The sequence below is a fragment of the Arachis hypogaea genome, chromosome 3 (assembly GCF_003086295.3).
Source record: "Arachis hypogaea cultivar Tifrunner chromosome 3, arahy.Tifrunner.gnm2.J5K5, whole genome shotgun sequence".
Lineage (NCBI taxonomy): Eukaryota > Viridiplantae > Streptophyta > Magnoliopsida > Fabales > Fabaceae > Arachis > Arachis hypogaea.
Genome location: NC_092038.1, coordinates 121,828,125 through 121,856,105, shown reverse-complemented (window position 1 = coordinate 121,856,105; position 27,981 = coordinate 121,828,125). Strand labels below are relative to the sequence as shown.

At 29.3% G+C, this 27,981-nt stretch overlaps 1 pseudogene; it reads left to right on the top strand.

Moving 5' to 3' along the window:
* The first annotated feature begins 380 nt into the window (after positions 1-380).
* LOC112780945 (uncharacterized) lies at positions 381-23,082 on the top strand (annotated as a pseudogene).
* Positions 23,083-27,981: the final 4,899 nt, after the last annotated feature.

The following is a 27,981-nucleotide window of genomic DNA, read 5'->3' as shown; positions in this document are numbered from 1 at the left end:
ATTTAAACCACATCTGGGCCCAATGTGAATGTTACACTCTTACTTGTGTGTTAAAAGTTTGTTTGTGGCCCGAACAAAGTTTTTGTTTTAATTTTTTTTGTCCAAAATGAATTTCAATTTAATTCTGATTGCCATTCAAAATTTAAAATTAATTTCCTGTTTTAATTTAAAAAAAAAATCAAATAAAATCTTCTCTTTTATGAGGTCATGTCTTGTCAAGTCTTTTCAAATGATGATGCAGTTGCATGGTTTTGGAAAATTGCTTTTGGGTACGGTTACCAACACTCCCTCTCTTCCCTCCATAACTTCTCCTCAACCCTTCGGTTTCTTCCTTCTCACACCACTATCTCCCTTTCATCAAAAGCATCATTTTAACCAAAATGAGGAAGAAAGTCATTGCAAAAAGGGCTCATCGTGAGAAGATTTACAAACTACCCACAAAGCCTTCCACTCGCTCTCAAGACCGAACCTTTACCCCCTCTCCTTCTCCTCCTACCTCTCCTCCTCGCTGTGACCCCATGGCTCGAACCAAAAATACTCCAAGGTTCCCTGCTTCTGCCAAGCCAACGCCACCACCGAAAGTCACTCCATCCAAGCCAGGTTCATCGAAACCGAGTTCATCCAAAGGAAAGCGGCCTGCAGCACCAGAACCTCCACCTGAGTCCACACAACCAAAATCTAGGTCTGTTCCATCACGTTCTCAAAGAGGTAAAACTCGAGTTCCTCTCTCATCTGTTAGAGAACCAGAAGTTGATCCTTTTGCTCACAAATCACACTATATGACATCTCACTCTGACTTTAACCCCCATCGTTTCAAATCTGCCATGAACCACGATTTCTATGAGGGAGTTATTAAGTATCGTACTCTATGTCCATCTTTTCTGGCTGACTTACCTGATTTGAAAAAGAAAGGTTTTCCTTTTGTTGCAAACTTGGAATTTTTAGACTGGAATCACCTTTTTGACATCAAAAAACCTGTATATCCTCAGTTGGTCAAAGAATTTTATGCGAACATGACTTATCATGAAGGAAGTGTGCATTCTTATGTTAAGGGCAGAGACATCTTTTTAAATAATGAAACTGTCAGTGATGCATTGAAGTATACTGATGTTGGGCCTTGTGCTTACACTTCGGTTAAGTGGGATGAAGGTGTTGGAATTTCTTATCTTGATGCATTGGCTCACATTTGTGAACATGTTTCTTTAATTGATGGCATCACACCCACTCACAAAGCCCTAGGATATGAACGTGCTCAATTACACCGCATTGTCAACCACATTTTGATTCCTCAAAGTGGTTCATATCAAAGGGTTTCTTACACTGACACACTTGTTTTATATGCCCTTATTACAAAAACAGAAATCTCTTTTGCATACTTGATGGCTAGATACATGTTTGATTCTGTTCGAAGTACAAAAGATAAAGCACTTCCTTATGGCATGTTTCTAACTTGCATATTTGAGCATTTTGGTGTTGACTTGACCAATGAGAAATATGAAAATAGACATTCATACCTAAAGGGGGGTGGTTCAGTGAAACAGAACAAAGGACCCACTAGATCTGAAAGAGTCGTCCTAGATGATGAAGATGAGGACTGTGTCCCTGAGGATTCTCCTGCTCCTTCCACCGAGGGTACTTCCATTTCCACTGGGAAGAAATCCACTCTGCTGAATGTGGTCAAGGATGTAGCTCAAGAGTTTGTATCTCAATCAAATCACATGATTGCCATGAGCAATGAACAAAGGAAGTTAGCTAGCAAGCATGAGAACTTTCTGAAGAAATCAAGGGATAGGGTGGCTGTGCTCATGACCTTCATTGATAACCTTAACAATGATGAAGACATTGCCACTGATGTTGAAGAGAATGATGCCTCGGAAGGAGATGGTTCTGATGCCTGAGATTTGTCTCATGAAGACTGCTGCTGTTGCTCTCTTTTTGTCTCATGAATTTTATTTATTCTGCATCTGTTGAACTTTTTGGATGACTGTAATAACTCTAAATACTGTTGTACTTTTGTTGGTTTAGTTAGAACTTTTGAACTACTATCTAACCTTTCCTTGCAGGATTTGAATTGATGTTTTTGTTGATCCTTTGAGTTGTCCACCCTTGATGACAAAAGGGGGAGTAAGGATGGGTATTTTTTGATGTTGATGCAGCTACTAGTAGTTCATTCGAATTTCTGTCTAAATTGCTGCACTAAAATTTGATCTCACATGATGAATCCTTTTGCTGCTAACATATAATTAATGTTGGGCTGATTATGTGATGTTGCTCATTTGATATCTCTTAGACAAAATAAATGTGTATAGCTCTTTATTGTGCTTTCTTTAAGTACAATGCATAAACAGGAACAAAGAGGAAAGCATAAATCCAGGGGGAGCTAATCTTGAAAAAGAAAGGGGGAGCAACATAAAATCAAAGGGAGTTTTCTAAACCTAACTCAAACTTATTTCCTTTTGATTATTGCTTAAATCATGTTTGTCATCAAGGGGGAGATTGTTGAGTTAAGAAATTAACTAAAATAATTAGTGATGACAAACATTATTTTTGGCAAAATAAATAATTAGAGTTGTTAAATTAATAAGTACACATTGCTAATTATTTATGCTATGTTGCAGGTCACACTTCATTTTTGGCAGCCCAAGTTGAATGAATAACAAAACAAAGCTAATGGGCTGAATGGAAAGTGTGAATAAAGACAAGCCCAAGTCATTCATATCAAACAAAGAAGCATAGCAAGACACCGTGCCAAAAAAGAGAAGAACCCGATCCAAGCTTGAAATTGTTTTCAATTTCCCACCATCTTTCTCCAACCAAGGCAACGTTCCTCTCCTCTCAAATCAGGTCATATCAAGACTTCAGAAAAGTAAGAAAGAGAAAGAGCTTCTTCCATAAGCCTTTAACCAAAGAAGCAAGAGAGAGAGAATTGAAGCTTGAAGCACAGAAGCTAAAACTGAAATCCCAAGCTAAATCAAGCTTAAGAAAGGTAAATCATATCATCTTGCATGCATCAGATCTTCACCCTTTCTCCCCTACTCTCTGCTCTATCCGAAAATGGCTTTGAAGGGAAAGTTGCTCTCTGCCCTATTCTGCTGTGTATCTACGGTCTTAATCAAGACTTGGGGACCAAGTTGGTATTCAAGGGTTCAGATCTGGTTGACCATTGGAAAACAAGTTCGGTTACTTCTTCATGGCTTTCGGTCAAGTTGGAAAAGTCAGAAGCAAAGGTTACTCTTTGATGCTAAAAATGAAAAAGTGAATCTGTGAGTTGGTGAAGCTCAAGGCTCAAGGTGTTGACCTTGGATGAAGAACCAAGGAACGTGCATGAAGATAAAAAAGGAGCTTGCTGTTCATTCAAGGTAAGGAGAGAAAACCAGTGAACCTGAAGTGTTTGTTCTGAGAGAGCTCTTTGAAGAAGTTCAACTAACTGGACAGTGTAACAAAATCAAAGGGGCATTCCGCCAGTATGAAGAACTGAATCAGAGGCTTGCTAATCTGGTTTTTTCGCATAGCACAGAGGCTGTTAGTGAAGTCAATCTCCTTCATGTTTTTCTGATTGTAATGTACTTTTCTAAACTTATCTTTCTGTAATTTCTTGAGAGAAAAGGCAAAGTGAGAAAGCTTAAGAAAAAGCCATGAGTGAAAAGGCTGAGAGATACACTTGAGAGAAAAGCCTAGAGTTATTTTCAGATTTCTTTAGGTTGGTCAAGTGTCTTGTATCTTATTCCTGTTTGGTATCCCTTTTTTAGTTGGGTTAGCACTAAGAGAAATAGTTAGGTGTTAGCATAACCAATGTCAAGTTAGGTTAAAACTTGAATGTGAAATTGGTGTATGTAATACTGTTAACTATAGTGAAATTCTTCCATATTTGTGGAGGAGACTGGATGTAGGTTGCATAGCACAAAGCAACCGAACCAGGATATATGCTGGTGTAAGCTTTTTCTTCTCTGTCATGTTCTGTTTTCTGTTTTTCATGAGACAAAAATAAATTGTCTCATAAATTTCCGCTGCTGAGTTCAAACAGAATCAGATTTGTAACTTCTACTAACAGGGTCAAAACAGCAACTTAAAAAGAAGGCATAGATTCGACCCCCTACTCTAAGCCTACTACAACCTTCAAATAATAATAATAATAATAATAATAATAATAATAATAATAATAATAATAGTCTATTTAATTTACTAAAATTAAGTTTTTTTTAACTAATAAATATGAAGTGTCATCTCTTTATAAATGTTTTCTCTCCCTAAAATAAAAATATTATTCTTTAATATATTTATATTTATTATTTATCAATATCTTTTATTTTTATTTCTCACGTTTATTAAAGATTCCTTTCTAATTATTGTTAGTTAATTTACTTATTTTAGGTATTAATTATTAATAAGTCTCCACAATTATTTTTTAACTATTAATATTATTGGTATATTAATATATTTTTAGAAATATTAGAGGTAAGATGTTAATTTCTCATAATTTTTTTTCTTCAAAATGAAAACTCAATATATTTTATATTTACTCTCTTCTCAATCTATTTTAAGAAAATATCTTTTTTATAATTATATAAAAATTAATATTTAATACATTATTATACTAATTGTCAATCATTAAATATTTTAAATCATTCTAATTATTATATTAATTTATATAATTTTAATTCTTAATCATTATGCAAATTGATATACACATTGACACAAGTTGATATTAATTATTGGATTTAAATCTTCTAAATTTTTAATTTCATTTTAGAATGTAAAGTGTGATCTTTCACCATTTATTTTATAAGTGGAACTAAGAAAAAACACGAGAGAGAAATTATTCAAGAATGAGAGATCATACTTTATTTTCTAAAGTAAAAATTTAAAATTTAGAAAATCCAAATTTCTAATTATTATATTAATTGTATAATATTAATTGTCAATCATTAATATTTTTTAATTATTATTTTAAATCAAGCATAATTAGTAACAAATTGAAAAGGTCTAAACAACACACACGTTGTTATAATAATAATAATAAGAGCAATGCTAGGGGGCCAGCAATTTTTGTGATTGTTAGCCATCAACTAGCCATCAATGATGATTTGATGGTGTGAGATTGGTGTGAGATTTCATCCAATGGTTCACCTTTCTCTGCTGGTTACATGCTGGCCAAAATTCAACAAAACTGCTGGTCCCCTAGACTTTTCCTAATAATAATAATAGAAAAGGTCTAAACAACATACACGTTATATTTTAAAAAGGTAAAATATATTTTTAAAAGAATTAAGATATCAATAATTAAAAATAAAAAATAAACATAATTCTCTAATTTAATTGCCATAAATATGATACTAACATTGATAGTGGTAAATTGATATTGATATCAATAATTAATTTCTATAATTATTTTTATACTACTAAAGGTTATATATAATGTTTCTTTTACGATTCGTGAGTCTAAATCTAAGAGGCAAAGAAATTTTTTTTAATTTGTTATTCTTCTTTGATTGAACAATTGTTTTCAAGGAGCTTTGTAGATCAAGTTTAAGTTACATTCCCTCTACGCTTTCTATGTTTGCCCGAAAATGTTCGAAGTGGAGCATAATTATATAATGAGATTGAATTTTCTTAATTTAGGTTTAGTTTTAGAAAATTCATGTCGAATTTAAAGATGCAATTTCAAAAATTGGTACTATATTTAAATTTTCTTCTCTTAAGTTTTTTGTATTAAAAAATAATTTTATAACATATTGTGATTTTTTTCATAAACTATCTACCAACCTTCTGGTGCATTAATGCAATACCATTGAGAAAAATAAAGGTTAATTTAGTTTGACAATTTTAACAAGAAGATTGTCTGAATTTATACGGATTCTAAATATTCGATCTTATGATGTTATTTACTTATTTCGGTTGGTTGTTACTATAATGACTTTAATCTATACGTATCTAAGGACTAGAATAGATTAAATATTATTTAAATAATTTAATTCTATTAGTATTTGATTAAATTAGTTTTAAAAAAATTTAAATTGTTGCCTCAATTTATATATTATGACTATTCTTTTTAGATAGGTTATTTTTAAATTTTTTTAATAAAAAATTTCTTTCTTTTTTTCGATTTTTAAGTTTACTTTTTTTCTTGGATATATGTATCACCTTTTTTTCTTTTTATTGATAGGATATATTTATTTATTTTATTTAAATATTATTAGAATTTTATTTAAACAAAATAAATAAATATATCCTACCAATAAAAAAAACCATTGACTAAACGATCAATATATACTAGTAGCATAAATAAGAAAATCCTTAAATAAAAAAGAAATAGTACTTTTTTATTTTGGCAATAAAATGTAAATAATTATAATATAATGATTTGTTTAATTATTAATATTTATAATTGTTATTTTAATCATAAATTTAGAAAAAAGTAGATTAACAAAAATGATTAATAACTATACTAGAGTTGATATACTTAATATTAGATTAAGACAAAACAAATACATAATATGTTACTTTTTTATTAATCAAATTATTACAATTCAAATTAATTTTAATAAAATAATTTAAAATTATAATTTCAACCTTCTCACGTGCATGGTACAAGTTATTGAATAATTGATTATCACGTGCATAGTACGAGTTATTAAATAATTTCTCATATATTTTTTTCTCCAAAATAAAAATACTATTTTTATCTATAATTATTATTTTTTATCAATTATTTTATTTAAACACTATTATTATTTATTAATTATTTTTATTTTTATTTTTATTTCTCACATTTATTAAAAATTTCTTTTCAATATTTTAGGTATTAATTATTGTTATTTAATTAACTTATTTTAGGTATTTAATTATTAAAATTTTAGGTATTAATTATACTCTAATTACAATATTAAGACTTTGAACATGATGTCAATTTAATTTTGGACAATATCAAAAAAAAAAATATATATATATATATATGATATTTTAAGTATTAATTATTATTATTTATTAACTTATTTTAGATATTTAATTATTAAAATATTATATATTAATTATACTCCGTTTACAGTGTTAAGACTTTAGACATAATCCTAATTTAATTTTGGACAATATTGAGAGCAAATATATATGTATATGTAAGTTAGGAGAGTAGATTTTAATTTTAAATAAAATAATATAATATAGTGTATAAATAAATTTACTTGACAAATATAATTATTTACAATGTAATATTTTACTACGATAACATATCTTTTTGTATTTGCTCCCTATATAACAATAATATATATATATATATATATATATATATATATATATATATATATATATTCTCTTTTAACTCATTATTTTTTTCTCACGTGACATATTCATTATTATATTTTAAATTTAGAATTTTCTTGATCTAATATTGCGGTGATAAAAAAAATATGGGAACATTTTAAACATAATTACCGCTAATCCTTTTTTCTTTAGTTTTTAAATATATTATTTATTTATTTTATTTAGAGTAATAACTAAATCTATTATAACTATAATACAATTATCTTTAAATTATTAGTATTATTGGTATATTTTTTAAAATATTGACATATTATTAATATATATAATAAGTAATAGTAAATTTTTTCTCATATTTATCATTTAAAAAATTTATAATTTTCAAATAGTCTTTATTCTATTTTTTTTCCTTTTCATACTTAATGACTACTGTCTACGATCCTATCAATAGTATCACCTATAATAGATTATACGACAAAAAAGTATGTAAAATAAAGACTAGAATTATAAGGCTATAAAAAGTCTCATCCAAGTTTGACAAGAATAAGACGGCTTACACATAAATAGTTCTAATAAATGATAGTTGATTCTTTTACTAAATTTCTTCCGGTAATGCTAAGTTCGGTTTATAAATAGAGTTTAATTTTGATACACTGACAAGTAAAATATTTTTATAGTCGTGCAATCACATCTGTTCTTTTAGATAACCATTCACGCGGTCAATGTGAAAGCTAATTATTTTTACTGATGTGTCATTATGTAATTAGATGCACGTGTAAAACTGCTTTACACTGTTAGTGTATCAAAATTAAATTCTTAAAAATATTTGTAGTTCGTATTTTAAGTTAATTTTATAAGTACATCATTCCACAAGTCAAAGACAACTCTTTTTAATAGCTTTGTAGATGTTAATCGCTTTTATATTTAATTTGTTTTGTAGTACGATAAAATTCATTGTTCAATCAAGAATTATTTGACAAAAATATTTGAGAATGAATTGGTAAAAAGAAAGGTCTATGTCTTCTCAAAATTTGAGATTGAGAAATCAAGCGGAATATATCTTTCGACTGTACATACGTGCAAAATATCTTTAATTTTAAAAAGGAGTCATGTATAGTACATATGATCGATGATCGTAAAATTCTGGATAATAATTTTAATTTGTTTGCCCGTGCTGATATATTGAAACAAAAAAATGAACGATTCTAATTATTTGGTACGTAGTTAATTTATATTAACCCACATAAAACTGTTTTCCTTTTAATTTTAAGTTTTGCTAAGAAATTATATAATAGCATTATTTTATCGATAACAAAAATTTTAACAGTTTATTTATGAAAATATTTGAAAGTGCATTGTAATTTTTTTTAAAGGTATATCCTTTTATTAATATACTACTATTAGTTTTATCGTTTAACATAAAATAAATCAATAAATTATCTTTATTTTATACAAAGTTATAATTTCTTATATTAATCATTCATTTGTTCTTAATTTGGTACTTTTAATTTAATTTTTTTGTTCAATTAGACGTTATTGGACTCTTGACTGAAAAAAAAAAACTTATATCATGGTCAAAAATAAGTTGTGACCAGTACATTGTGATTGATCTTCATGATTTGCAGTATGTAAAATTTTTATATTTTAATGCGAATATTTCTTTTGGCAATAATTATGTATTGTAGTGCAAATTTTTTTTCCTTTATATATTACTACTTATTTCTCTTAATTCTCGCTTTCATTTAGAAATGAGAAAAAATAAGATGCACTGTGATATCAATTTACAATTTAATTACTTGATCATCTATATGATCACCAAATAACCGAATACATAAAAAAATATTATATATTATTTATAATATATAATTTTTGTAAACAAATTGGTTTAGCATTTATTTATATATTTTATTTATTTATATTATATTTGTAATAATATTATATCTATTTTTATCAAAATATTTTTAAAAAAATATCGTTAGTGTTAGCACATAGTGTATTAAATAAATTAAATGATAAAAATACGTAACTTTTTTTTTTAGCCAAAATTCAATAAAATACTGTAATTTAGACTTGCAATATCAGTATATTAATAGTAAAATGGAAAAAATGTAATATCATATCAATTTTTTTAAAAATTATAATTATAATTTATGATTGAAATCATAATTTAAATATTTTTAATGAGATAATTTCATTTAGAGAATTAATAATTCAAACATAATTTTTATATATTTAATAGTTACATTCGAATTAATACACTTAATATCATATTTAAAAAAAATAAATAATACACATTATATTACTTATTTATTAATTAAATTATTATAATTTAAATTAATTTTAATAGAATAATTTAAAATTATAATTTAAAATGATAATTTCAATCTTATCACAATACGAATTATTACACTTATTCCTCATAAAAAATGGTATAATCCACGTTCATTGTATCATATTATATTATATAAAACTGATCCCTCACATACTTGCAAAATGCAAATTACGATTAGTAGATAGAAGAAAACAAAAAATGACATACAAAACGTAAATTGTATTTTGTAACAATAGATTCAATACAGATTTAACTTTTTTTTTTATTTTAAAGTGAATATTTTTATGATGACATCTTTACATTAAAATAATATTATAGATTATTAAATAAGTTGATATATTTAACTAAATATATTTAATTAATTATCTAAAAATTCATAATATTATTTTTATATAAAAATATTATTACGTGAGTATTCTCTGTTTTAAAGCCATCGAAATACAGCTTGTGTTTTGTAGTGACTAGAAAGAAAAAAAAATCTACATTTTACAGGTGTGTAGAAACGTACATGTTTGACACGTATGAATGAGGAGAACAAATTTATCCTTTATATAATTTATTCTGTCTATATTTTGTGCCAGAAAAAGAGATAAAGAGGAGAAGCACAAAATTTATTAAAATAGAGAGGAGAGTAAAGATATCTGTAGTAAGAGAAGGTGTAAAATTTGTTTGGATGTAAATTTAACTTTATTAAAATAATTTGTGATTTTACATCGGTTAACGAGCATATTATTAAAGATATGCATAATTCTCAATATATAAGTATTTGCTATTTTATTCATAAATAATTTTATTTAATTTGTTTATGGTTGTTATTATACTGTTATTATTATTGTTTTTGTTATTATTATTATTAATTATATTGTTGTCATTATTATAATATTATTATTATTATTATACTTTTATCATCATCATCATCATCAGTAATAGTATATTACTATTAGTCTTGTTATTATTAATATTAGTGTTTAATTTTAATGTACTAATAATGAAATATTTTATATTATTTATTTTTTTAAATGATTATTTATACAATTAATATAAAAAAAAGTTATTTTTATTAATAGTATATTATGTAATTAAATATACGTATAAAATTATTAGTATATCAAAATTATATTCTTATTATTAGTAGTAGAAGTATTATATTATTAGTGTTATTACATTGTTAATATATTATTATTATATTATTATGAGTGAACCGTTATTATTACGGGGCCTACTACACATACAAGCAAAAAGGCCCTACAAGTTTTACAAGTTCCCAGTCCACATTTCATTCACACGTGCACTCACTCACTTTGAATGGAGCGTAAATTACACGCGCCCCACTTAACGGTTGCTCTCCGCGAATAGCGCATTCTTCCACTTCTCCAAGCCCTTCCAAGAAAACACAAACCGTCCATTTTTGAGCAACATTTTAAACTGCAGAGATAGGACTCGTCGCGAAGATTAGAACTCTCCATCAACAATCTCCACAAAAAACGAAGTTATAATACTCAAGGTACGTTACGTTACTATTTTACTCATCTTGTATATTTTCGACATTTCGAAATCGAAGAACTAGGTTTTACTGTTCTTCTACGTTCTTCTAGGTTTTACTATTCTTCTTGTTCTAGGTCTCATTTTACAGTTTTTAATGTTCTACTTATTCTAGGTTTTACTGTTATTCTTGGTTCTAGGTTATACTGTTCTTCTTAGTTGTTCTAGGTGTTACTGTTGTTGTTGTTCTAGTTCTTCTGGTAACTGATTTTTGAGAGTATATTGCATAATTTGGTGGGTGTATATGGAGTAATTTGTTGGGTGTATATTTCTGAACTGATATACTGTAATATAGTCAACAGTTGTAACTGTTCTAATATTTGCTTGTCAATGGGTGTATATTGCTTGACTTTGTAATGTTGCTTGACCTTGCATATTAATGCATGTTTGAGTGATATCCGACTGATATATATGGGTGTATCTGACTCATATCTATGGGTGTATCTGACTCATATCTATGGGTGTATCTTACTGATATCTATGGGTGTATTTTTCATTTAAGAAAAAATGGCAGGCAGAAACCAAGCTGCAAAAAATGTAAGAACAAAAATATGTCTTAGATGAAATCAGTTTTATATAATAGAAATATATCTGACTATAATTTTGTTTTGTTTACAGCAAACCAAAGACCTTAAGTGCGCAATACATTTGTTAAGTGAGAAATTCAGAAACATGAGCGAGGGGAAGAAAATAATTGTTAGGAATTTGGGATTTGGTGGCCTGATGCACATCCCACCGCTAAGGGTGCATCACCAAATATTAAGGGAGTTGGCTAACTCCTTCAAATTAGGGAAAAACAGACTGGAAACCGGCTACGGTTCTTTTAAAGTAAGACAAAAAACAATAGGGGCTGCGCTTGGCATCAACGCGTCAGGTAACTTGCTAAAAATTATAGGTGTATATGAGCCATATTCAGTTGTATTTCAATTGATGCTTGGGTGTATTTGAACTGATTTTCATACTATGTTGTTTTCCTTTTTGTAGGAGTTCCAAACAACTTGGCTCATTTCTTGTTCAATTTCTGCATGTTCCTTGTACCTGTTTAATTTGTTTGGAATCTTCTTCATAATGTGCCAAATACACCAATGATGAATTGTTGTTGGCATACAGGCCTCTAAAGCCTTTTTCATTGATGCACATTGATCGGTGAGAAACCCTTTCGGAGCATTTTCTCCCATGCAACGAAGACAACATTGAAATAATCATTTGAATGATTCAATTTCTTCGTTTTTCATCAAAGAGCATCCAAGAAGTGTCGACTAACTGTGGTGATTCACCCCAACAAAAGAACCACAAACCAAATTATACCTGAAACAAATTACCATAGTGCAGAATGGAAAATCATTAGGTACACCTAGCAAATGCTTTGTATACACCCCAAAAACACCCAATATACACCTCTGCCGCGGATTCATAAAATTACATTAATTTAGCATCATAAATAGGGACAGTTTGTTACCTGTTTGTATTGTAGGTGGTGTCAAATGAAATAACATCTCCGAAATACTCAAAGGTAGCTCTACTTCTTGCATCGGCCCAAAAAGCCAGCTTAATCGATTGATACTCCTTGAGTTCAAGCTCAAAAAAGAAATTATGATTCTTCTCTTTCATTCTTAACAAATATTTTCCAAATTCCTTTGCATCTTCTTGTTCAGAAACATTATGCACTTCTCTCGTAATGTAATTTCTCACATCATTTTCAATAAAATTTAACTCGCGGTGACCCTCGGCAGCCGCAACAAATGATTGGTAAGTTTTTCTTGGTCTAATACCAGCCTCCACATTATTCTCTATTGTACGACGAATGGACATGCTTTGTTCCCTGTGCTGTTTGAGCATCTCTGCTTTACTTGGACAGCATGGGTGTGAATGATCCAGCACAACCTTTGAAATGATCCAAGCACCAACATCCTTCAATGAGTGTATATAAATTCTTGTAGGACAGTTTAAACCGTCTGTCGGATTCGTCTTCTCGGTCGGAGATATTTTAGATTTCCATTTTTCCTCTCTACTACATGTAATCAATTGATTCTTAATCTCGTTTCCCTTCCTATTTTTGCTCCGAACTCTTGTAGAAAATCCAGCAGCCTTGGCGTAGTTCATGTAAAATTTTTCAGCATCTTCAAGGGTGGTAAAGGTCATTCCAACCTTGGGAACAAACTGGTCATCAACAACAGAGAGAGGCTGCAGAATACACCATGTCAGAAACAAAAAATACACCCAATCATGTCTGATCTAATACACCCGAATGACAATAACTCAACTAAAATAAGAAGAAACTGGTCATCAAGAATAGAGAGAGGCTGTAGAATACACAAAGTCAAAAACAAAAAATACACCCAATCATGTTTGATATAATACACCCGAATGACAACAACTCAACTAAAATAACAAAAAAAGCCATAAACTGTAAATACACCCACACTTCCCCAAAAAATACACCCAAAAAATTTTGATCTACACCCGAGTGTCTGCTATAAATTACAGATAATTAATCAAAACTAATACATTACATTCAATCCACAGATTTATATTCATGCGTTAGTTTCACAGTCAATGTTCACAAATTATTCAGCAACACAATGCTATACAAATAACTGCAATAAAATTCAGAGTAATCGTATGTAAATCAAACCTCAGGAACTTCGTTAGATTCAAATTCATAATCCACTTCGCCCTGATTCAGCTGACAATCTGAAGTTGAATCATCCATTATCTTCAAAACGAGTTCAAACTTTGATTTCAGAAAATAAAAAATCGAATAGAAAACGAAGCTAGAGTTATAGAGAGAGGAACTAACGTCAATGATGAAGAACAAACCAGTGAGAAAGGAGGGGAAAAGAACGATCGAAAAACCAGGGAAAGATGCGCGAGAAGAAAAACGAACAAATTTGGAAAGAAGGAGAACAAAGAAGGAAACAAATCTTTTAAATTTGGTAGTTATATATACACGGGATCTTTATATAGCGCGTGTAAGGGACGTAGCAGTTGCAGCACGTTTTGGGAGGGTTAGGGATTAATTGACTTGTAATACTTACAAGCCCTAATCGCTTGTATACAGAGCTTTTTTGTTATTATTATATACGGGTATTATTATATTATTATTATAATTACTATTGTTATTATACTATTATTATTGTTGTAGGTATCTGTGCAATGTATGAAAATATTTATTTTTTATTTATATCTAAATTATTTTTTTAAAAAATATTTTTTAATATATTTAATTTTAAATTAATAAATTTATTATTTTTATTAGTGCAAATACTAAGTAAAAGTACATCATACAAAAATTTACAAAATAATTAGATTAATTAAAGAAAAGCACATAGTATACAATAAATCGACGTCTTAATTTCTATAAAAAAATGTATGTACATATTTTTTTTTTATAAACAACTAAAATTTTAGTCTATGTCTTTAATATTAATCATTTTACATCCATTGATTGTATCTTTATTCCTATATTAAAGTATCATAACTTTAAGTTTTCAAAATTTATGTTTAGATGTTGTCTTGAGATTTTTATTAAAATCATACTTGCAAAGAAATTAAGATAAAATAAAAGACAAAAGAATATAATTAAAAATTTAGAAAAAAATATATTTTACAATATATTAAACTCAATATTAGAATATAATCTAGTAGCCATAACAATTATTAAAAAAATATAAGCCTCAAATATAAAAGTTTATAATCACATAATACACCAAAGGACATATATATAGTGTAGGATTGATCTACCTTAAATTAGGAATAGAAATATTCAATTAATGATAAATTAATTTGATTATTTATTTGGATTTACTGTCGGAAAATAGAAAAAAATCCGATGGTAATTATTGTCGAAAACAATCAAATGGTATAAATTTCGCCGATAAATATTTACGTCGGATTTTTTTCGTTTGATGGTAATTACTATCGAAAATTTCTGACGATAACATTGACGCCACATGGTTCATTTTTCTGCTATACTACCAACGGATTTATCCAATGGTAATGCGAACGGAAATGTTTTTATTTTTTTTAAAAGTAGTATTACCGTCGGAATATTCTGACGATAATTTCGTCGATAGTTTTTTCAATTTTTTTTAAATTATCTTTTTCCGTCCATCTCTAGTGTACTCTGATAATTAACAATTGAAATAGTGCTTCAAACTTAATGTGATGTACAAAAAATATAAATTACAAATACCGAATGATGGTAATTGAAATATCTGAAGAGAAGTGCTAGGGGGCAGCAAGTTTTGTGATTTATAGCCATCAATTAGCCATCATTAGTATTTTTAATGGTGTAAAATTACATCTAATGGTGTAGAATTATTCACTTTTTTTTTGTTTATTAAATGCTAGCCCTCTAGAGTTTCTCATATCTAAAACAATGCTAACTATTTTACAATCACATAACTATGTTTACAGTCATTGGAATATATATTACAAATACAATTAGCTAGGTTTTTAAAGAAATACATATTACAGAACTATGTTTATCAAATTCATCATCTTCTTCTTCTAGTTCACCATCCTCCTCTTTTGATGTAGTTTCTTGATTATCATCGAACTCGTCTTTCTCTTCTTTGTTGCCATCGACCCCGTCTTTTTCTTGAAGATCATCGTCCTATGGTGGAAGTGCGTCGGCATCTACTCCAAGGTCAATGATGTCATCATCTATAACAACAGACCTAAGGAAGATTGGCTTACTGCTATCAATCATTATTTTCGAAAGAGTTGGGTCGTCAATCTGGTAGGGTTCCTAACCCTCTATCGTATCATCAGACTCGATGCGGCCTCTTGCTTTAGTCCTAACCACAACCACCCAACTAGAGTTACATGAATCCGGATAAGACAAATAGTATAATTGTCCTGCATTTTGAGGTAGTATAAAATGATCGTAGTGCCTATATTTCCTGGTTACATTAACTTCATTGATATCGTAGTCCTTATGCTTTTGTATTTCTTGTCGCGAACTTGGATCATACCATTCACATTTAAACGCACACAGCTTGTACGTAGAGTGACAGAAATACTATAATTCAATTATGTTGTATAACACGCCAAACCAATCAGAATGGACCCCGCCTGAATTCCCACGAACCCGAACTTCGGTGTTATCTGTTTTCTTTTCAATCGACCATTGTAAGGTATGGAACTGATATTCGTTAACATGGTAAATCGGGTAGCTAGTGGTGTTATTCATTGGACCCTAACTAAGTGAAACTAGTTCCGAATCTGTTGTGTTAGTTAACTGCACGCTGACGTATTCTCATAACCAATGTGAAAAATTTTTTAATGAGGTCTCCGAATTTGCCTTTCGAAATAACCTATATGATAGAATAGGATAATGAAATTTTAATTAGATTAAGAAGCTAGTATGTTACTAATTGCAATATTTACGAAGACTTAAAAAACTCACACGAGGTAGGGTAAAATTCGGTCACAGTTAAGCAACACATGCAGATGTGCAGCGTCAATCTCCTTCTGCTTTAACCAGTAGACACTGCCCGCACCCATCACATTTCCTTCCGACAAAAAGATTGGGTATGTAGTTCCACTTGACGAGGATTCTCCATTCTCATCGTTCCTTGCAACCCTTGTTTCTCCATTTTGCACTGCTGAATTGTCTGTCTCGTCTCCATCATCATATGATTTTCATCATCGACTTTGTAGTTGGCTTCAAATTTCTCTTCACTGTCATTGTTATTTTCTTCCCAAATTTTGTCATTGATTTCATCCATATTTGACTCATGGTCAATCGCACACAGACACATATGTTGTTCAAACTCAACGTAAAAATTTATCATTAGCAAGTGAAATCGAGTCTATTGATAAATATAAAACATCTGCTGCATATATGCGTTGTCAGTGATGGAAATTATTTGAAACTTTATTAGTCTACCATATATGACAATAGAATTCTTATATAAAATGTTGCTCACTCTCTTTTAAAATGTGACTTTTATAGCATCACATAGGCTATTTTTTAACTTCGCAAAACTCATGATACATAGAATAACAAAAAAAAAAACGGAAATTTACACATAAAAATCACTCTCTCGGTGTGTGAAATATAATATTACTATTATAATACACTTATAAATTTGTAGTATTTTTCATAGCCTCAACTTCATTCTTCTAATTTTTTTATACTACTAATTTTTATAAAAAATTCACAAGCATAAAAAAATAAATGTCAACGTTATTTATAAGCAAAATTCTTGGATTAAAATATTTAAATTATCAAAGCGCAACTTATATTTTTAAAAACAAAACCTACATTTTAAATTTTATTTAAAAAAATATAAAAGTAACCTACGGCAGGTGCATTAAAATAATTAAAAAAAGGGCAAATTATAACCTGCGTTTTGCAGGGAAGGAAAATAGTAGGTTTTTGTCAAGGTATGGGCCGGACAAGCTGACTCAGGCCCAAAGCTACCAGCTACAAACTTACAATGAAATAACTCCTGACGAAAAAGAAAACAGCAGAAGAAATTGTCTGACCTGAAAAATAGAACACAACAAATTTAAATCACTAATCTGTTCTTAACACTTTATCATCTAAAGTAGAGCTAGTAAGTAGTAAGTAGTGGGTAATGAATGAAACAAGTAGTTGGAATTCATGACCAAAAACAAAAAGTAGTTGGAATTACAAATGACGTGGGAATGGTATGGTCTGCTTCTTTGTGAAAGGCCGAATCACAGTTCTTCACATTAGCTTCTCAAGTATCCAAAACCCACACCAAAAAGGAGCGGGACAAATATGCTAATTAGGCTCACTTTACCCCATTTATTTCCATTCTGTGGGTTTATTTTGGGAACACACATTGGTGTGGATATTTTCGTTTAGATAATTTATATGAATTTACCATATATTAGATAGGTATTAGAAAAGTGAAAATTTGAAATTTTAATAATAAAAATATATATAAATTCACTTTTTTCTATAATATATATTATTTTGAATTCTTAAACCCTATATGATATAGGTTGTCTCTTGACCAAGACGTGTATGTAGGGACTAGGGTGTTAAGGTTGTCTTCGTATTTTAAAGTGGCTGTTTAAATTTTTCGTTTTTGGGAAATGCTAGTTGTACTAATCAGTCTTTAATCAACTTTTAATCAGATTTAAATAATATTTAATTATTTTTTTAGTGTAACATGTTCTTATTTTATAGATACATATCTATAATTAGATTTTAATTTAAATTTAAATTTTAAAACCCACCAACTTCATTGGTGGTTAGATGACTTTGCTTTACTTTTGTAACTTCACTTAACGGATACAATTTTTTAAATTTCTTATTCTACGGGACATTCACACGCATTAGTGAATCCCAAATCAAAAAGGACGCTGCCAGCTGAATTCTCCATCTCGTCCTCATTGGTGAAGACCATCATCACCTTTCAGGTGAAGTACTCTCTCATTTTGCATTGGTAAAATGTATCATTATTTTCAACACATGCGTTTATATAATTTGTTAAGAAATATCATGTTTAACATTTTTAATTATATTTTAATTTAAACATAGATCATCACCACCTTCCAGCTGAAGCACTCTCTCATTTTGTATTGGTGAAATGTATCATTATTTTCCACACATGTGTTTATATAATTTGTTAAGAAATATCATGTTTAACATTTTTAGTTATATTTTAATTTAAACATAAAAACATTCTGCTGATTTAATTGGAACAAGGTTGATTTTATTTAATTTTATTAATAAAGTTGTTGCAAATAAAGTACTTTCTATGTAAGTAGAGTTTAAGAGAGAAGATGTAGTTGATATGGCCATAAAAATTCTGTTGTTATTTATCAATTATAACATATGATATGATATTTTATTCAAAATATTTTTAAAACACATCTAAAATTAGGCTAACTTTAAATATTTAAATTTAAACGTTAATAATACAATTAATCTTTTGATTTTTTATTCGATCAGATGAATATAATATTTATTATTTAAATTATCAGTTAAATTTTTTTCGATACTTATTAGTTTTCAAAATTATTATAATCAACAATTAATTTAAAATTGTGTTGTTATTTTTCGATTATAACACATCTGATAGTATGATATTTTATACAAAATATTTTTAAAACACATCTAAAATCAGTCAACTTTAATAATACAATATAAATGTTAATAATATAATTATGAATGGTCGAATATAATTATATAGATAAACTAAAATATTTTCAATTGTAGTTTCTTTTTCAATTGTAACACATCTAAAATATTAAGTTATACAAAAAATTTTTTAAAACACATCCAAAATCATAAATCTAAAATTTAAATTTAAACATTAAAAAACAATTGTAACACATCTAAAATTATGAAGTTATATAGAAAATATAAAATCATAAATCTAAAATCTAAATTTAAACATTAAAAAATAATTGTAACACATCTAAAATTATGAAGTTATACAGAAAATATTTTTGAAATACATCCAAAATCATAAATCTAAAATCTAAATTTAAACATTAAAAAATAATTGTAACACATCTAAAATTATGAAGTTATACAGAAAATATTTTTAAAACACATCCAAAATCATAAATCTAAAATTTAAATTTAAACATTAAAAAGACAGCGTTGTAAATGAGCGCCAGTAGAAAGGCAGAGTTGAGGATGAGCGCGGAAGAGGAAGGTGGCACGGATGAACGACAGCGGATGATGCCTTCTCGATGTGCACCTCTGAGTTTTTCATGTGCGCCTCTGGATTAACGTGACTTCTCTACTTCTTTGAGTGTTTTGTACGAGTTTAATTAATAATTTGATAGTTTAAAGTTTATTTTATAATTTTAAAATCAAAATTTTGAATTTTGAATAATTTGATTTTTAGACATGTATTTAAATTATAATATATTAATAATTAAATATATTAAATCTGAAACAGAAATCTAAAATTTAAATTTTAAATTTCTGTTTTTTAGATTGTATTTTGAATGTGTATTTAATTTTAAAAAGATAGTAAATCTATTCATAATTTTTAGTTGTGTTTGTTTTAATTTTTTTAATTATTGTAATAAAAGGCTGAATGTTGTACTATTTTTAAAGAATACCTAGTTGAACCGTTTTTAAAAGTATACACATATTAAATAACCGTTCAAGACCAGGGAAAAAAATTTTTAAAGAATGTTTTTTATTCTAACTCTCTATCTGTACTATATAGTTTGTAACAAATAAGTCCATTTCAATTCAATATTTTGCAAATTTTTTTAATCAAATTCATATATATATATATATATATATATATATATATATATATTTAAAAAAATTAAATTCAAAATTCAAATTAATTCCTTTATTTTTGAAAAATAATGTTAAATCCAAACTTGATCTAAAATATGAATTGTTATGGTTTATATGGGTTGGATTAACAATTTTTATCAAACAATTAATTTTAAATAATCAATAATAATATGACAAATTTTAATAATATTTTAAAAAATCATTAATAACATAACAATAAAAATAAAATTATAAATTAATTAAAATAAATAAATAAATTTTATTTTGAACATAAAATATTTACTAAACAATAATAATACATAATTAATATAAAAATATAAGACAAATTGAATATATTATAAATAAAATTATAAATATGAGAATAAAATAATAATATTTCATACATTCTATTATTTATATTTAGTAAATATTTTATGTTCAAAATTTATTTATTTATTTATTTTAATTAATTTATAATTTTATTTTTATTGTTATGTTATTATTGATTTTTTAAAATATTATTAAAATTTGTCATGTTATTATTGATTATTTAAAATTAATATTAAGATGTGTTATGTATATTTATTTTTTAATTTATAAAATCACAAATCTAATTCAATCCAAATCGTTTGAAATTAAATCAGATTGGATCGAATTCTCTAAAAAAATAATTAAATCCAAACCAAACCGCAAATAAAATTTGATATTGTTGACTTTAGTGCCTTTGTGAAAAGTATTATCCAATCTGCATGCATATACGCCACAATGGATCAGAACAATACAACACAATCTCTTGTTATACTTTTCATTCTATGTGTCTTCTCCAATGGCGGATCCAAAAAATTTATAAGAGGGAGTTAAATTAAATACAAAATAAATTAAAATATAACATAACAAAAAGTCAATAAAATATCATTTATAGTATATAAGTCAAAATTAATAATTATATTATATAACAATTAATATTCAACTACATACTTTAAGATTTTGGTATTTTTAAATTTGTTCTGTGATATTTCATATAACTAAAATAATTAATTTACCATCTGAAATAAATTTTGAACTGTTCTCTTTTTTAACATATACAATCATATAATCTACTAAAAGTTGGTTTTTCATCTTGTTTAAAGTATTATTTCAATAATTTTTATTGTTTAAAAAATTTATTCAATTATTTCTGTTGTCATAAAAAGAGTCAAAACAAGAATTTTTTTATAATTATTACTTTTTACATTAATTCAAACCTATACTTTTCAAAAAATTTCAATTATTTATATATTTATACGCTTTTATTATTTTTTAAACCTATTTATTAATTGCTACTAATATATTATGATACACATTATAATTTATACATATTAAATTACTAACATGTAAATTTTTTTAGTGTGTAATATACAAAAATATATTTAATCTATAATATATATATATATATAATAATAATAAAAAACTAATAGTACTATTTTTTTTTTAAATTGGAGGGAGTCATGGCCATCTTAGAGTAAATTTTCATAATAGTCCCTGAGATTCGCATGATTACTTAATGTAGTCCTTAAGATTTCAATTTTCTCATTATAGTCCTCTAGATAGAGCACCGAATACTCATAGTGGTCTCTGGGCATATTTCTGGTGATGAGTCATCACCGGAGCACTTATGTAGCGTCGTTTTGCTACGCTGAACTAGCTCATTTTCCACTATACCCACATTGGTCCCTAGCAGTTGGTATTATTGTACAAAGCCTCACTCGTGCACGCTTTGCTCTCCCTCTTTCTCGCGTTCTTCATCGCATTCTTCAGGCTCCTAATTCTCTTCCTCTACGCTCTCCAAACCTACATCCACCCTGATGCCCAACCCTCTACCTCCAATGGCCTTCGTGCTACCGTTCGCCACCCTAGCACCCCCGAAGGTCCTGTTCCCGACCTCAGAAAGCGCCCTAAGAATAAGAACAACCTCAATTTCGACGAGAAGAATGCCCAGATCTTCAGGTTCTGGCTCGACCATGCGGCATTTTGGGTTTGGATCACACCTCTTTGTTGCTTTAAGACCTCCATTTTGCTAGTCTTGATGGGTTCTGGAAGGTTCTCCTTGCTTTATTTATGAAATTTCTTTCATTGGTGTTGTTCATTTCTGCTGCTAGAATTGCACGTTCCTTTTGGCTTGGAACTGATCAGATTTGTTGCAATTTGTCCATGATCACTTGTGGATGATTTGGTCACACAATCCTTTATGCAAATTAACTGTTTGTTATATTTACTGTTTTGATTTGGATTAAACCTTAGCTGAGATTTTCGTGAACAACTCAAACTTAAACAATAACAATAGTAAGGGTGGTAGTGAAATCGGCAATGCAGAAAAATTGTTGAGAAACATGGGATTTTCACCTTTTGATAGGATTTAGGTGGTGGTGCTTGTTTGGATCTAATTTGTTTCAGATTGTAGCATTAAGACCAAGCCTTCATATGTATTCGAATGAAGATCTTTTATCTTGGTACCGAAGACTTCATGTTAACAAAGTTCCTGACTTAGATTATAGCAGGGAAAGATGTTTTGCATAATTATTATTTGTGCCTTGTAGTTTTGCAGTTCCTTAACCCATCTGTGCTAGTACTTCTCTTTCTTGGGTTATCTCAGATTGATATTCTTTCTATTACAAATCTTTTATTATTGAGTGTTGAATTTATTCAGCGGAGTGTTAAATTTATAGGTGAAGTTTTGTAGCTTAGTTAATGGATTATGATTGATTTTTTAGGTAACTGTAGAATTTCAAATATAACTGAGTTGTTTGTAGCTGTTTATCAAAATTTGGGAATTTAGGGTTAAATATAGTGGAAAGGACCAATATGGGTATAAATTAGAAATGAACCAGCTCAGCTAGCTGTTGGAGCCATCCAGCGTGGCAAAATGACACCACGTAAGTGCTCCGGTAATGACTCATTACTAGAAATATGTCCAGGGACCATTATGAATACTCGGAGCTCTATCTGGAGGACTACAATGAAAAAATCGAGATCTTGAAGACTACATTAAGTAATCACGCGAATCTCGGGAACTACTATAGGGATTTACTCGGCCATCTTAGGCCCCCTTAAATTCGCCACTGTAACATTAGCCACATCCCAAACAATTTTTTTAATTAAATCAAAGATAACAAAATTATAAATATATTTTAAATCATATTTAAAATAAATAGATTAGTAAATTTTTTTTATTAGCAACAGATTAATAGAGAATATACTATGAAATATGAAATTTTGGACTCAAATAAAATTTTTAAAAATCTAATAATTAAAAGAATTAAATAAAATTTGATATTGTTGCTTTAGTGATTATCCAATCTGCATGTATATACGCCACAATCCATCAGAACAACACAATACATCTTTTGTTATTCTTTCCATTTTATTTGTAGTCTCTAGCAACATCCCACACAATTTTTTTAAATAAATCAAAGATAACAAAATTATAAAATATGTTTTAAATTACATTTTAAAAAAATAGATTAATAAACTTTTTCTATCAGCAATAAATTAATAAAGACTATACTATTAAATATAAAATTTTAGACTCAAATAAAACTTTTAAAAATCTAATAATTAAACTTGTAAGTCGGAATTAAATAAAATTTGATATTGTTGGCTTGAGTGTCTTTGTAAAAAGCATTATCTAATATGCATGTATATACGCGAACAACACAACACATCTTTGTTCTTCCCATTCTATGTGTGTTAACACAATACATCTCTCGTTATTCTTCCCATTTTGTGTGTACTCTCTAGCCCGATCTCAGACAATTTTTTTCAATTAAATCAAAGATAACAAAGTTATAAAATAAATTTTAAATTATACTTAAAAGAAATAGATTAGTAAATCTTTTTTATCAGCAATAGATTAGTAAAGACTATACTATTAAATATGAAATTTCAGACTCAAATAAAATTTTAAAAATCTAATAATTAAATCTAATAAAATTTGATATTATTGGCTTTTAGTGCTTTTATGAAAATCGTTATCCAATCTGCATGTATATACGGCACAATGAATCAAAGCAACACAATGCATCTTGTTATTCTTCTCATTCTATGTGTGTCAGAACTAAATAAAATTTGATATTATTGACTTTAGTGCCTTTGTAAAAAGTATTATCCAATCTGCATGTATATACGCCCTAATGGATGAACAACACAACACATTTTTGTTGTTCTTCCCATTCTATGTGTGTCAACACAATAAATCTTTTGTTATTCTTTCTCTTCGATGTGTACTCTTTAGCCACATTCCAGCCAATTTTTTTAATTAAATCAAAGATAATAAAATTATAAAATATATTTTAAATCATATTTAAAAAAATAGATTAGTAAATTTTTTTTATCAATAATAGATTAATAAAGACTATACTATCAAATATGAAATTTTAGACTCAAATAAAATTTTAAAAATCTAATAATTAAACGTATAAGTCAGAATTAGATAAAATTTGATATTGTTGGCTTTTAATATTTTTATGAAAATTATTATCCAATCTGCATGTATATACGTCACAATGGATCAGAACAACACAACACATCTCTATTATTCTTCCCATTCTATGTGTGTCAGAATTAAATAAAATTTGATATTGTTGCCTTTAGTGCTTTTGTGAAAAGCATTATCCAATCTGCAAGTATATGCTCCCTGAACAACACAACACATCTCTCATTATTCTTCCTATTTTATGTGTACTCTCCAGCCATATCTTAAATTTTTTTAATTAAATCAAAGATAACAAAATTATAAAATATGTTTTATATCATTTTTAAAAGAAACAGATTAGTAAATTTTTTTCATCGACAATAGATTAATAAATACTATGCTATCAAATACGAAGTTTTACACTTAAATAAAATTTTTAAAAATCTAAAATTAAACTTATAAGTCAGAATTAAATAAAATTTGATATTGTTGACTTTAGTATTCTTGTGAAAAATATTATTCAATCTGCATATATGCATGTATGTACGCCACAATAGATCAGAACAACACAACACATCCCTCGTTATTCTTTCCTTTCTATGTGTACTCTCTAGTTACATCTAGACATTTTTTTAATTAAATCAAAGATAATAAAATAAATTTATTTTAAATCATATTTAAAAAAATAGATTAGTAAATTTTTTTACCAGTAATAGATTAGTAAAGACCATATTATCAAATATGGAAATTTTAAACTTAAATAAAATTTTAAAAATCTAATAATTAAACGTATAAGTCAGAATTAGATAAAATTTGATATTGTTGGCTTTTAGTGCCTTTGTGAAAATCATTATCCAATATGCATGTATATACGTCACAATGAATCAGAACAACACAATACATCTCTGTTCTTCTTCTCATTTTATGTGTGTCAGAATTAAATAAAATTTGATATTGTTGCCTTTAGTGCCTTTGTGAAAAGCATTATCCAATCTGCATGTATATTGCTTTTCACACAGGGAGGGCTAGAATTAGGGAGCATGGCAATGATCCTCGGGTTCGGAATCGAGAAGAGTATCGGCGGCTAGAGAACGAATCCTTCTCTATTTTTGTAAGTAACCTTCCAGAAGACATATCGAAGAGAGAGTTGTTTCATTTGTTCAACTGGACGAGACGCATCAATGATATATATCTATCTCGGAAACAAAAAAGTGGAAATGTATACCTATTTGCTTTCATCCGATACACAACCGAGGGAAAGGCGTTGAAAGCTATAGCGAAAATGAACAGACTGAGACTGAGAGGTAAGGTTATTTTTGTGGGGGAGGCAAAGTATAGAAGAATGTCGGGAATAACAAACATAAATCACACACAAAGAGGAAATGACACACAAAATCGCACAACTCGGCAGCCACATAGAGAAGTAGTTTAGAATGGTGCCTTGTCATCAGGCCATGATTTACCGACAAAGGAAATCGAGAAGGACTCGCATGGTAATGGATGGACGAAGAAGGTAGAAATAGTAATGGCGGAAGATAATTTAGAATGGCTGCGGAGAAGTCTTGTAGAGGGTATGACGAAGCCTATTAATTTTGATTCTTTGAAGCAAGTAGTTGCGAAGAACCTACCTAATGTCGTACAGATTCAGAAAATGGGAGCATACAAAGCTCTCCTGATTTTTGATAGTACTATGCATACTGAAGAAACATACACCTTATACATGAATAGCCTTTTACAATTGTTTCACAGTGTATGGAGGTGGGAGGAGTCGGAGCAGAGTGAAACTCGCAGAGTGTGGCTCGAATGCTTTGGGGTTCCGCTGCATGCATGGTCTGTCGACACTTTCAAAATGATAGGAGGCCAGTGGGGTGAAGTAGTTGGGTGTGATAGAGAGACGGAATTATGTAGTTCTTTTACTGTAGGTCGGGTGCAGATTGATACGTGTGTAATGGACGTAATTCAAAAATGGATCCACATCACTGTTGGTACTGGAGGCTTTGATGTATTGGTGAAGGAACTTGGACATGAGGCGTGTAACATGCAGTGCAAAGAAAGACCTAGTGATGATGGGATAAAAAATGTTGAGCAATGGAGCCACGGTAAACCACGTCTGGGTCTAGGAACGGACATAGGGCAGAGATGCCAAACAGAATCTTTGCATGAGGGTGGTCAGGACGAAGAGCTGTTGATGTTGGTGACAAGGGAAGAGGTAAAAGACGAGGGTAAGGTGGTTATTTTTGATAAAATTTTGAATGAATGGATTAATGGCAACAATTATCACAACGGCATGAAAATCGCAACAAATCAGGTAGTTAATGGCGATAATATTGGGATGACTGATTATGGGGGAGGGACCGTTATGAATTATAAGGCAGAGTCTGAGAGAACAGTTACTTGTGTTCTTAATGGGCTGAAAAGGCAGTCCACCAAGGAAACACCAAAAACCCAAAGATCTCATGGCCTAAATGAGATGTGGGCTAGCCAAAACAAAAAGAATGTGGAGCGAACTAAGGGCGTGCTGGGCCCAACCTCCTCTAAAGAAAGCAATGCAGAATACGGGCTTGGGTTGGGGAATTCGGGTAGGGCAAGGCATGTGTCCCACAATGCTATAGGTGAAAGGGTTGGAAGCAACTATCAGAGTGTGGTATTCGAGGGTGCCGTCGGCATTCACGCAGGGGCTAGCACCAGACGAAAGCAACGGCCGGTAGAATTGGGGAGCAGGTTGCGTCGCGATGGGGATGACCGCGTCGAAAAAGATGAGACCGGGCTGGATGTGACTGAGGCTGGCGATCGTGGATGCGAGGCTGGTAGTGGGCCGGACCGCATCAGAACTAACGGGATTGGGTCGAGTGAGACGGCGGGTGACGATCCTGGATGTGAGGTTAGCGGCAAGACAGATCTGCAGAAAGCCATAACCATTATTGGGGTTGATGGTAAGGCGATACAGTAGGGGAGTGGAGCCAGCGAGGCTGAGGAAACCAATGAGATTGTTGAGGTGGCTTCGGTGGGTGGGTGTGCTCAAGGGAGATGCGCAATTACAGGGCCTTGTGACGCAACTGGGGACCGGCTTGCATTAGGATTAATTGGAGGACTGGTTCTTGGTGAAAGTGGAGGGAGAAGGGCTCTCGGAAAGGATGATGGTGGTGCTCGAGGGGATAATCTTGGGCA